The sequence below is a fragment of the Herpailurus yagouaroundi genome, unplaced genomic scaffold, assembly GCF_014898765.1.
Source record: "Herpailurus yagouaroundi ecotype Mexico unplaced genomic scaffold, PumYag 160, whole genome shotgun sequence".
In the NCBI taxonomy this organism is placed as follows: Eukaryota; Metazoa; Chordata; class Mammalia; order Carnivora; family Felidae; genus Herpailurus; species Herpailurus yagouaroundi.
Genome location: NW_024412401.1, coordinates 11,060,137 through 11,073,189, shown reverse-complemented (window position 1 = coordinate 11,073,189; position 13,053 = coordinate 11,060,137). Strand labels below are relative to the sequence as shown.

The following is a 13,053-nucleotide window of genomic DNA, read 5'->3' as shown; positions in this document are numbered from 1 at the left end:
AACATTTTGAGCCTAAATAAACAATGGTCATAATAAATGCCAAAGCGAGTAACACATTGTAGAAAGACTGACATTCAGGAAAGCTGCTCTTTATTCCTATTAATCTTAGAAATGTAACTCATATTCCTAAAATCTCTGTTACGCCCCTGAAAATGAAAAATAATTTATGTCCTTCCTTACCTTCTGGGTTACAATGATAAATATGTAAAAATGCATTGAGCTTTTTGTGATAAAAGGTACTATAAAAATCTAAGTTGTTTTTATTATTATATCAATCAAGTGGGATCTCAGACTAAGTTTCTTTTTGAAGACCCACAACTTTTTATGGGCACATGAAATTGTATTGGGAAATATATTGAAGCCACATGAGAGGGCAGACAGAAGATTTTATGTTTTTTGAGGCCTTTTAAACTTGGTTACAATTAGAAAGGTGAGAAGATATTTATTATAGGGTATATGAGTTGGGATATTAATAACAGCAAATGAAAATATTTAATAGACAGTATGTAAAAGGAGGGACTCTAATTTTTGCTTCATCAAATAAATGTGCTAAGTCACCAGTATTGTTACCATTATCATAGTTAACCTTGTATCAACTGTTTCCTCTATTCCAGGAAGTTTGAATATTTTACACTCAACAATTACATTTGACCTTACAGTAATCCTACATTAAGCATTATTATCACCATTGTACAGATCAGGAAATCAACTCTTAGAAGACAGTAAGCTAATTGTCTAAGGACTAACAGTGATGGAGTCAGGTTCAAATTGATATGTATCTGAAGTACAAACCCAACCTCTTAACAATTTGCAAAGCTGTAGCTCATGGTAGAGTAACATTACAATTTCTATTTAAAGGACTAATTTTTGACAGGCTCTACCATTAAAAACTTGTAAAAAGATATTGTACAAATATAGGCTTATAAAAGATGCTTGAATCAAACCAAAATGGTTCTTTTGTCAAAGATCAGGAATAAATACTTAGAAACAGGAACTGGTTATATTGACCTTCACCTGAAGATAAATATTATATGTGTAAGGATGCTATTAGTTGTCTGAGTTTTTTCTTTGGTAATAGATTTATAATCAGTTTTGAACAAAAGTATTACAAATTTTACATATTTCTAAAGTTTCCAATATTTTTACCTTCATACATCGTAAAAAGAATGTTTTCCTTAAAAATCTATTATCCCATTTCCCACAGAGAAGAATTAATGGGGAATCCCTTTAAAAACAAAATTGGCATTTAAAACATTTTTAAATTATTTTTCATCATTCATAATGCCATATATATTTATTTGTGACAAAAATTAGGAGAGATTTTTATAATTGATGCTAAAAGACTTTTCTGTTCAGTAATGTAATTTTCTTTTTAAAATTATCTTTTAGTTGTGAAACATTATAATGTACATTTATAAAATATCATTTTATCACATTTCAAACTTAGTGAGAGTACACCCTTTAACCCTTCTGTAAATTCTCATCTTTAAAAAGTCCTGCCTGTTTTGGCAAATAATAGCTTAGGCTGTCCATTATATGCATATTTTCAATTTAATTAAGATAAAAATTTTTAAACATAGCTTAAGAGACTCATTAAGGCTGGCAGTTCAAACTTACTTGAGTATTTGTAACAAGCAGAAAAATATCTTGTTGTATGATTATTTGAAGATAATAGTGCCTGAAAGGCTGGAATTTAAAAGAATATTTCTTAAAATGCTTATATAGCAGCCATTATTTAAACCAATGTCACATTATGGAAAATGGTGATACAGAAGGGAAAATTTAGCTTACATAAACATAAATTTCTCTCTCAGGAAATACATACAGCACTCATTCATCCATATACTTGAATTTAGCAACAACAACACCTGCTTTCTGGGTTAGAAGATATGATGGATTTTTTGCATAAAGAATTGAACAAAAATGTGTTTGAGATTCCTTTATATTTATTTGCTCATCTCCCTATGAGTAATCAGATAAATGCAAAGTTTAAAACAATAGTCTAATACATCTAAATAGTTTAATAAGTACTGAAATGTATACTCACACCTTAATTTTTTCTAACTACTTTTCCTGACCAATTCATTTTTAATTCTTCCACATCCCACTGTGATTTAAGCAGCCTTAATAGTATCAATTAAGTGCATCCTAACATTGATTAAAGTTTTGGGGTTAAACAAAGTAAAAAATGATTGATTTTCTAAAGCTGCATTAACTTGTGTTATCACCAGAAGGTATCTTTTCAGAAATGTTGCTAAAACTTAAGATATAAACTCTGTTGTGGAAAATGAAATGCATCCTGTCATACACTCTCATAAATGCACACCAGTGAATTTACAATCTCCTCAGTGACAAAAAGAACAAGGTACAGTGCACAGTCATTAGTGAATCTAGGCAGCAAGGTCACTGGCTATATTCTGGTCATTATACATTTTAAACTTTTGTGAAACATTGATTCAAATGCATAGAATTTCACGCCTCCTATCCATAAAAGCAAACATAAGAGTGTAGGTATAAAGTGTGTTGTAGGAACCACGTGGTGTCAAAATACACATGTGGAATTTTTTTTGGTTTTCTGAATTACCTCCTAGTAATAATCTGGGTAAAGGGGAAGTGGGTGAAATACAGCTCTTATTTCTGTAAGTAGCTAAGATGATTGTCTTATGTGGTCGATAATTTCTTAGGCTGTTCTAAAAATCACCCTGGAATCTCTCTGGTGGCCCTATCACATCAATAAAAAGGTCAAGTTAACCTCAGTTTATGGTAACTCCTCTGTATCCGGTTGATCTGTTTTTCTTACAATAAAAGGAAAACTTTAGATTCCATTTAGAATTAGTTTCTAATACTGTCATCAGAGAGCTCCCATTGCCCCGTGTTCTGATAAAGACAGAATTCTATTTTCTATCAGATTGCTTTAAAATTGTTCCTTACTCTTTCACCAAACTTCCCACAACTTTATACTTTTCAAATTGTTTATGCATGGAATCTACGACTAAGAATCATGATCAAGATGCTGTGTCCCTTTGCTAAATCTCATTTTCCCCTCCCCAAATAATTTTAAAAACCGGTGGGCTTTTTCTCTCCTGGCTCGCCACCCCACCACCCACCCACCCCCCAATTAAAAAATAAAACAATATCCCATTCCAGGCGCCCCCTCTCTGCCTGCCGCAAGCATTTTAATGACAGTTTACTTTAGCGGTCTATCAGCAGACTGCTGCCTTTGCCACCTGAATTTCAATTTCTTAATTTACAGCTCAGATAAAACAGAATGGAGCAGGATCCGGGCTGCTCTCTACATTGGGTTGGCCTTATCAAGCGTGAAGTTTGGCGCATTGCAAACCTATTCAAGTGATTATCTGTTGAGGACCTCTCGAGCCATCTCCATCTCTGCAGCGGGCTGATAAGACAGCTGTTTCTCTATCCGCCGTGTCTCCCCGGGCCTCAGTCTTCTTCTGATACAAACTCCGCCTTTGTCACCGTGCCCCGTTGCGGTCACTTGCTCTATGGGGCAAGGGTTTGATCTGAACACACGTGGGGGGAAAGTGCGAGTGTGTGAGTGAGCTGGGGACGGAGGAAAAGGGAGGGGGAGGGTAGAGTGGTGAGGGTAAAGAAAGGAAAGAGGGTTAGAAACCAGAGGGAGGTGGGGGCAGGGCAGCGTACGGAGAACAGTTGATAGCTCTGATTGACTGGTCTCTCAGCCCGGCTTTATTATTTCAAATTAAACGTGCATCGCACACAAGTGGAAACATAAATCTTCAATATAAGAAAGAGCCTCTGAGCCTCCGAAGCAGAGAAACCGTTTCTTCCCAGGTCCCAGTAAAGGGGCCGACCGAAAGACTGATTGCCACCAGCTGAGACAGATGGTTTCCTTTAACTTTGGAAACTGGTATTTTTAATTACTTGTATTAATTTTGCATGAGATGTATCGGCTCCAGGAGAAAGCTTAGAGAAAGCTGTTAGCATCCCTGAAAGAAACGGACACAAAGCTCTGATTTGCCTTTTCTCACCTCCAGTTTTTCTTACCTAACCCTCTCCTGGTCATCTAGACCTCCCTTTGCATGCTCAGCAAAGACCTGAGTTTATCCTGCTAAAAGTTGCTACTGAGCAAAAGAGGGGAAGAAAAGAAATCCGAGGACATTTGTGGGAAGCTTTACATAAATGATCGTCGATCCGAAGCTGCAAATATATATTTCGAGACACTCTGGGGCACGTGCAACACATCTTAGTCTCAATCTGCATATCTGCAGTCAAATCACCTAAAGGACAATGAACTTCATACAAATTTTGCCCAGGGGGAAAAAAAAAAAAGGCGTGTGTGTAGCGGTGGGGAGAACAATCTAAGCTGGTCTCAAAAGATTTACCGCGACACTAGATTACATTTTAGAAAAAAATTTAAACATTTAACTAAACAGTTCACATATCTTTTAAGTGTGAGCAGTAACCTAAGGTTTTAAGGGAATTCTCGCCGCATGTGCTGTCTTTACAGTTTTTCCCTCGAACAGTAGTTTAAAGACAAAATGTAAAGAGAAAGTGAAGGATGTTTGTGATCCTGCTCACTGCCGCCTCTGGCACTGTCCCTGATGGAAAGTGTTTGCAATATAAAGGGTCCTTTGCAAAATAGTCTCGGAGGTCACTTATCTTCGGATAAAAGGCTTTGCCCCTTTGCCAGTACGTGGAAGGAGCCAGGGAAGAACTGGGGGTGGGGGTGGGGGAGCGAGGGGGAGCGGGTAGGCGGTTTTGTTGCGATTCCCGCTGGGAATTTCGAGGATTAAAAACTCTGGAGTAGATTTAGCAGACTTTTCGATGACTACCTGGATTTGCATTTATTTTGCATGAACACTGATGAAATGCAGGCTCACTAGGGCAAGGGAGTGTATGAGAAGAGAAACACAGTGAAGGGTGCGACCCGAGTTCGGGGCTCTAACCATACATGCGGTTTGTCACCAAGGCCGAGTCCTAGCAAAAGCCAGCCTAATTCAACATGAATGTGTTTCTATGAAATAGGACAGCGTCTTCCTTAAAGTCTGTCCCAAGAATTGCAGTTTCCGTTTGTTACATGGGAGAGACAGAAACCACTAGGGGACTTTGCAAACCTTTATTCTGGATGGGCTCGTCTCTGTCCATGGTGCTAATTCCTGCCTCATTCTCTTGCCCGGTTGCCACGCTCTAAACTCAAGTTGGTGTTAATTTTCTTGACAACTTTTTTCCTGTTTTCTAAACTGTAGAAGGAAAGTCGACATGCTTCTTTAAGAAGAGTAAATAAAAGAGTAATCAACAAGCTATATAATTTCTATATTTGTCACGCAGGCATTAAACTGTCACATTTCCGATGGTATGAACCACAGACCCCACCCCCACCTGAAACTGCCCAACAAACTAACACAGAATATTTTTATTTATCTGAGAGGGCATAATATTTGGAACTACCCCCATAAGCCAAACATTGTAAACTCATCTAAATAGCTTTACTGCTTTATTTACTTTTTTAAAAAAAAGTCACAATAGTAGTTTACATCGTCCTTCATCATGAAATGCTAAAATCACATCCCTCACATAGTATAAGAGAGTTATTTATTCTAAAACACATTGCCCACAATAGCTGATTAGTATTCCTATGAATGAATGTTCCTATACAAACTTAAGCAAAATAATCTATTGAATCCATTACTTTTTCAGCTTTGAGAACTATTCTTTTTGCAACTTTCTCCACATCCAACTTTTCCTCCAAACTTTCAGTGAGTGAACCCCTAGATCCATCCATTTTCTACTGCAGTTTAAAATAATGCCAAGGACATTGAAGATATATCAGAGCTAACATGACAATCATAACCCAGCTATCTTTTAAATGCTTTTCTAATGCAAGTTCATAGGCTGTGGATAATACTTTACCTAACTATGGATGAAAAGGGGTTGATTACAATTGCTTAATGTGGAGTGTGATGTTTACACACACATAGTCTTTATTAGTTGCAAGATAGAATACGTTAGTATTTCAGGCTATGACGACATGAATTTCAAAGTGAAATCTACATCCAGATATCCCTTATTTTAAATAGGCTGTATTCAGTTTTTATTTTTAAAAGTTGGAAAAATACATATAACTTATGGTATATGTATCCATGTAAAAGTTTTTAAATTTAAAAACATCTGTTTTATTGAGGAAGTAAACTAGCATTTTAGGATATTTTCAATATCTTAAGTAATTTAACTCCATTTTACCTGCGTAGAAACACAACATGTTGAAGATGACAACATCTTGAAAATCATTTGCTCCTCTGCCCAAACTAAAGAAAGCCTATATACTGAATCCACAGAATTTAGCATTTGCATTTGAATGGATAAGTTTACTATTTTCCAGTAGTGTTTTCTTTAACTACAGAACACACATGCTAGATTTCATCACACCACAGCACACCCAGGATTCCATATCAACCCGCCCCCCCCCCCCCTTTGGGAAAATATACCACTGTAATCTGCAAAAAACCTTCCTTGTGGAAATAAACACACATCAAAAAATGAAACAAAGTATTAGCTTCCACCCAGTTAGAAGATACTTATGTAGTTGTAAGTTATTGGTAAAGATTTTCTACAAAGTGCCAAGGATATTACATGAATACGTGCAACTATTTCAATATTAAGAGCACGTTAACCAGGAGCAAAGACAAGTCACTTCATAGATAAGTCTGATTAAACAATGTTTTACTTTTACTTAAATTGTATTTATTACTTTAAGAGTTATTTCTCTGTACTGACCTGGGGGTAAGGGGAGGGCTTGAGGGAAGATGATAACAAACACAACTTTCCAACTGTTTATTCATACAGTGATTACTCTATTTTAGGTGAGGTGGAGTCTTTCTGTCTTTTTCCTTGATTTGTCCTTCCCTCAGCCCCTTGACTCCATTTCCTCAAATTGCTTTTCTTTCTTTTTTCCTTCTTTCTAGACCTGTTCCACCCAGGTCTAGAGAATAGTTTTAAGTTGGAATTAGGACCCCAGTCTTGTTGTTATATAAAAAGTGGGGCTGGGGATTAGGACATGATAATTATAACTTATAAGATAACAATGCCTATTATAAGATAACATATAGATTCAGGCCTCCTTTTCCAATCCCCTGTTATTGTCACGCAAAGTAATAGAATTTGAACATATTATACAGACTGTATTGGAGATAAACAGGGCTTCTGTTCTTTGCCATTAATCATTTATCAACACTCAAGGACACTCTCAAGGAACTCTGAATTACTTCACCCCTCACTTTGTAGTCATTTTGCTTTGTGACTATCTGTCCCTCACCCTCCAGCCCACCCTGCCCTCCTGCAATCTCTAACTCTTACCTGTGCCTTCTCTTTCCGAATTTTCAAAGATAGCCACTAGCAGTAAACAGGTAAAGGAATTCCTTTTAGAAAGGCATGAGCATCTAGAGAAGATATGTTACATTGCGTAAGAAACATTAAGTACTATCTAGGAAGTTGCACTGTCAAGATTAAAAGAAGAAATTCAGGCTGGAAAAGAACCTGGGTCAAGTTAATATTGTCTCTACTTATATATCAAGTCGATCCTGAGGACCACACTTTCACTTGGAGGAAGAAATAAACACCATGAACAAAACCTCAGCCTCCTGAACGTCATTAAAATATGGTGTTTAACAAAGTAGTCTTCATCTATAAAGCAGAAGCACTGACAGCACTTGGTCTTCTGGCTAAACTTTCTAAATCCTCAGAGGAAAAAAAAACCAGATAAAGGTTCGACTAATCTTTACTGTCAGCAATACATGTGTGGTCCAAGAACTGTACTGCCAGCAAATACAGAGGAGTGGCTTGTTCTAATTTTCATATAGATGCTCTTTTTGAATCACCATGTACCTTAAAGTGAAGGACCTTAGCTCTACTTAGTACCTCTTTTCCTGATAGGATGTTTATCCTACACTTTTCTAACATGAAATAAAAGCGAATTCAAACCGTCCACCTTTATTTGAAAGCATTTCTGAACTCAATCTTATCCTAAAAGGATGCTTTAAAAAAAAAATCAACAAGAGAGCTGCAATATGCATATATTAAAATAGAGAAAGACATAAAATTGCCTAATATCTAATACAGAATACTAGAACACACATCGAGAAAGGCATGCGGGCAAGTAATGGATGTACATTCATTCCTTTCACTCAGATCAAATAGAGGGAGCTCTCAATGACTCATACATACCGGACAGAGTTTAATGTTATAAAGAAACGTGCCATAGATGCGGCAGTGGTGGCAAGGAAAATGAGTCTTTGAAGCAGAAAGATTTAAGAGGAAAGAAGATCATGCCATATCGCAAACTCTGATACTACAGTTCCAACCCTCCCACGTTGCTCTTTCCATCTCTTTTTGCTTCTTGCATTTCCCTTCGCCGCCAGTGTTAAGTGTGTACCTCCCCGCACAACTTACCTTGAAACGGGACTCCATTGAGTTCTTGAGAGTGACACAAGCTTCTAGCCAATCATATCAAGCAAGCTCGCCCGGGCGGCCTCAATGGGAGCATCTAGGCCAATCAGAGTCCTGGGGAGATGAGCAAGTTACGTTGTGGCGCCACTCGGCGTATACTTCCGCGCGTGCTGCCCGGGATAGGAGCCTGGCAGAGCAGCTGCACACACGGCAGTGCGGAGGCAGAGAAGGGGTTGGTGATACGGTGCTATAAATCTGTGGTCCAGTCCACCTCCCTTTTAAGACGTCCTCCCCCCTTATTTCTGTTCTCAGTTAGAGATGCAGCAGCTTACTCCTGTAGCGACCTACTAAAAAGCAACAAGGAGAAAGACATCGTCTTTTTGAAAAAACGTTCTTTCGTCTCTTTTCTTTGTTCCTTCGTTTGTTTTTCTTGCCCCTTTTTGTTTAGTTGAACGGCAATAGGAGGATAGTCTCTCCGTCTTTTTAAACTCTCTTTTTTAAGTTTCCCCTCCCCTTTCATCTTTTTTTTTTTTTCGCCATTTCTTTTAGCGTTGGACTTTGGGGTCGAAAGCATTTCTTTTTATTTGCTTCTTTTAAGCCGAGCACAGTTTAGGTTTCGTGCTGTCTTAAGAGAACTATCCAGCAGCTTCTTGCTCATCCTTATTGGGAGAACTGCACCGTTACTTTAAAAACACACATACACAAAAACCTTAAGGGAGAAAGGTAAGTTTCGGTTTGGTTTCTTTAATCATTAGTTGCAGCGATGCGCTGGCAAACCCAGAAAACCTGTAAGTGAGCGGAATACAGAATATGAAGTTAATTGCACATGTTTGTCTCATTTCAAAGCTACTGTTCTGCTTTTTAATTCTAGAGAACTAGACTAAAAGACGGTGGACGCATGCTTGACGTACTGAATTTTCGTAAATGTCAGCGGCAGTAACTTAAGTGGTAAATGTGGGTAGAGTAGAGCAGGGGTACAATAGGAGTCTAGATGTTGAGTGAGCTTCGGGATTGAGGTTGGAAGTTCATTTCGTGGGAAGGGAGGGATAACTTCGGTTTTGGGGGATGCATGCCTCTACTTTCGCACAGCAACCAAAGGACTGGAGAGGCGTTAATACTATTGAGGGGAATCAGAAGCCTGGACTTGCAGATTAGACCAGCGAAAACCCCACACTTAATTGCATTAACCAGATAACATGTGCTGGGGAGATGGGATTGCCAGATGGAATTTAGATGCTGCACCAGGCTGCTAGTTGTAGTTGACTGAAAAAAGTACATGCCGCCTGAGGGCTAGGGCTGGGCTGGGGCTGGGGTGGGTAGAAGCTGTCAAAACTCATCGTTGCTAGGTGTGCGGGCTCTAATTCTTGGGCGCCAATTACCGTGATTATTTTTTAAAAGAAGGTAGCCAATTTAGGGCCGAATTCTTAAGCCTGTACCGGATATGAGATTCCCTTTGTTCAGAAAAGCGTAAATAAGATCCTTGGAGCTGTGTCTGTGGAGTGGCGGCTGCCTGGGAGTCTTGTTGTGCACGGCGCTGGGAAGTGGATTCCAAGCCCTGTCCTTGGTCCTACGCGGCTGACTTCGCCTTCGGGGCGAGGGGGGAACCCCTTCTCAGCCCCGAGAATTCACAGTTACCCCAGGAGCCAACTCAGCTACGTTGCCCTCACCCCCTTCCTTACCGCCCCCCCCCCCCGCCCTTCTCGAATAGCTATTGTTAATCTGACGCCGGGAGAAAGATGGTTGGGGGTGAGACGCTGGGCAGACACATGCTTCATTTTAACTTTTGTGATTTCTCAGGGTTTGGGAGAAACCAGCTGGCTTTCTACTGCGGAAAAAGAGAAATCAGGGTAGATGTGGGAAAGGGGGAGGGTGTTCGCTGGGCGGGGAGGACGAGGAGGGAGGTGGTGGCGGTGAACGAGGTGCTGCCTTTGCCTAAGAGAAGTTTAAATTATTGGCACGAGGGGGTGTGGGTGAGTGTGCGTGAGAACGCCCGTGTGGTGCTTGAGATGGAGAGAATGGGGGACAGGTACAAAAACGGCCAGGGTACTCTCCACCCCACCCACCCTCCCGGGTCTAAAAGCCAACTTGGGGCTAGCCTCCGGACTCTGCCATCTCCGGGGCGGTGGGATCTGGGGATAGCAAGGTGGCAGTGCCCAGCACGGGAGCTCCGCGGCGAGTAGGACCTCGCGTGGCCATTGTTGCTTAATTTATGCCCAGCACGTTGCTACGTACCCACCTATTTCACGTCTGTAAAGAATTAATATGAGAGCTATACAACTGTGGCAAATTGGAGGTTGGATACGTTCCCCGTTTGCCATTTTCAAATACGGGTTAGCGAAACTGATGTCGAGTCTGGGTATTTTCTCATGTAATTGCCAGCTGCAGATCTGGCTTTATTGTGGCCAGAGTGAGAGAAATAGTCAAGCATTTAGTATTTACTCTTAACACTGCTGGGCTGAGATGAATCTCTTACTTTCTCCCCGAAATGCACGGGTTCTTTACCCGCCCCCACTCATGTGCCACTCCTGTTGGTTAAGCTTCTAAACGTTTAGCCCTTTCCCGCATCTCAGTTTATACATATACCCATCCTCTGGATATTGGGAATAGGAGGGAGATGGAGGTGGTTTATTTCTTAGGCCTAAACTGCAACCTATAAAATGCAGGCGTAAAGTCGAGGGTGGGGGGAGAGTACAGAAAAGACAATAGTAACCGAATAAATTATTTTCCTAATTGGAAATAAGTTCCTAAAGGTCAAGAAAAAAGTGTGCATGTTTTAGAGATGGTAGAGTAGAAAATCTATTTGAGCCTGTAAGACTTCCTTTGCAAAATGGCTTCTTAAATGGGACATCTGAAAGGTTTGTCACGAATCTGAACAGATAAGTCTGCAAAAAAAAAAAAAAAAAAATGTTGAGTGTTTAAAAGTCGCTTTTTGGAGGATTAAAAAAGTAACTATTGCTCAGTTATTATTGTCATTCCCTGAGTATGTCTTACACCAAGCACTCCTGGGTTCTCCTTCCATGTTTTGACCAAGTGCTTGGGCACCCCATTTTAACCTCTTCTGGAGTTCTCCACGAAAAACGCAACGTTTTGCAGGTCGAAGTGGACTGGAAGACTTGGGGAACTCTGTAGAGAGATCTCCCATAACTTCAAGAAGTCAGCTTCAGGAAGTAGGGCGTAGGGCATTCTAAGAGTTTTAGGCTTGGATTGGCAAATTTGGTAGGCCCAGTTTTGCCTAACGTTTGGAAACAGGCATTTTTAGCAATCCCGCCTGCTAGGGATGGGAATATTGTAATTAACTGTTTAGAGGGAGGTCAAAGAGGCGCAGGCGCTTTGAGCGGTTTTCCCAGTAACCCCGTACAAAGTCAATTAAGGTCATTTAATTGCTAATCGGATTTAGGGTGACAACAGAAATGCTGATATAGAATCAATTAGCTATTTCTGGTGTCCCCAGTCTGGGTTCCCCAAACTGAGGGATGGATTGTCTCTATTTCCATGTGGTTAAACCCCTTACTTTACTATGCCTGATTTGACTTCGCCCAACAGGGCAATTTTGCCGCCTCCATCCCCGCCATGGGTTAGAGGAGTCCTTCCTCCATTCTCCATTCCCCCCCCCCCCGCCCCGCCCGTCGCGTGGGGGCGGGGAGCGCTGGGCGCCCTTAGCGGACCTTGCTGCATCAAACCCGCATCATGCCCTTGAAGCTGTAACCTCGGTCACGTTCTTGCGGCGACTCAGTCGCCCACTGCTCAGTTCCTTTCTCTTACCTCTTGCGATTTCAGGTAGGTATGACAGGTGATATTTTAAATGTAGTTTTTTATGGGGTAAGGGTTAAAACAGAAGCCTTTGCAATGAAAACCACAACACGACAGGTGCTCTCGTAATTAAGCGGCTGAGCAGGTGTAAAAACGTGCTCCCACCGCGTGGCTCGGGGTCGATTTTGACTCCCAGTCGCGGGGCTGAGTCTGAGGACAGACACAGGTTTTTCTGGGGAAAGGCGATTGAGCTGGGCGTGGGGGCGGGCCAAGGCTAGGTAGCTATGTGACGCCCCCTCGGTGAAGAGTTGGCCATTTCGGGGCTAACGTAGGGGGGGCGTTGGAAGGATGCGGCGAGCGACAGGCTCTTGTATAGTCGAGTGCAGGATTTCCTACTTTGCGTTTGAAGCAGAGTATAGCACCCCGCACAGGTACTCGGGCTTATCTGAACGTCAGATTCCATCTAGAGAGGCATAGAGGGGCAGCCAGGGCTAAGCCTTTAGTTTTCTGCCAAGGGACAGGACCCTTCGGTTATGAAGTAGAGGAAAAGCCTTTTAACTGTACTTGCTATATATGTGTATGGTGTATGTATTTGATACACATACATATACATCAAAGTAACCCCTGCGCGAGTCGTTCTGGCTCCCCGTTAGCGCCTGGAACCTCGGGGTTTGCAAACTTGCACCTGGAATCTACCGCCTCTGGGCGCGCGAAGCTTTCCGCGCTGCCAGGGGAACCTGGTCCCGGAGGTTGCTCGGAATCGGAAGACGGGAGGGACCCAGCCGAGCAGCCGCAGCCGGGCGTCTTCTCGCAGGCACAGACCGGCGGGCGGCCGGGCAGGGCACGCGCCGGCGGCGGCGGCCGCGGCGCCGCGAACTCGCC

The 13,053-nt window shown here is 41.4% G+C and overlaps 1 protein-coding gene across 10 annotated transcripts in view; it reads left to right on the top strand.

Moving 5' to 3' along the window:
- ELAVL2 (ELAV like RNA binding protein 2) overlaps positions 1-13,053 on the top strand; it is a 166,667-nt gene that overhangs the window by 15,912 nt on the left and 137,702 nt on the right. For 5 of the 10 annotated variants that reach the window (XM_040481398.1, XM_040481395.1, XM_040481393.1 and 2 more), the window contains exon 1: positions 8,599-9,144. The exons of 2 other annotated variants lie outside the window; for them this stretch is intronic. The gene's annotated coding sequence lies outside the window, so the exon portion shown is untranslated. Of the gene's footprint in view, positions 1-8,598; positions 9,145-12,093; positions 12,199-13,053 lie in introns of those variants that run through there. 3 more of the 10 variants (XM_040481390.1, XM_040481397.1, XM_040481389.1) reach the window with 3 other exon arrangements.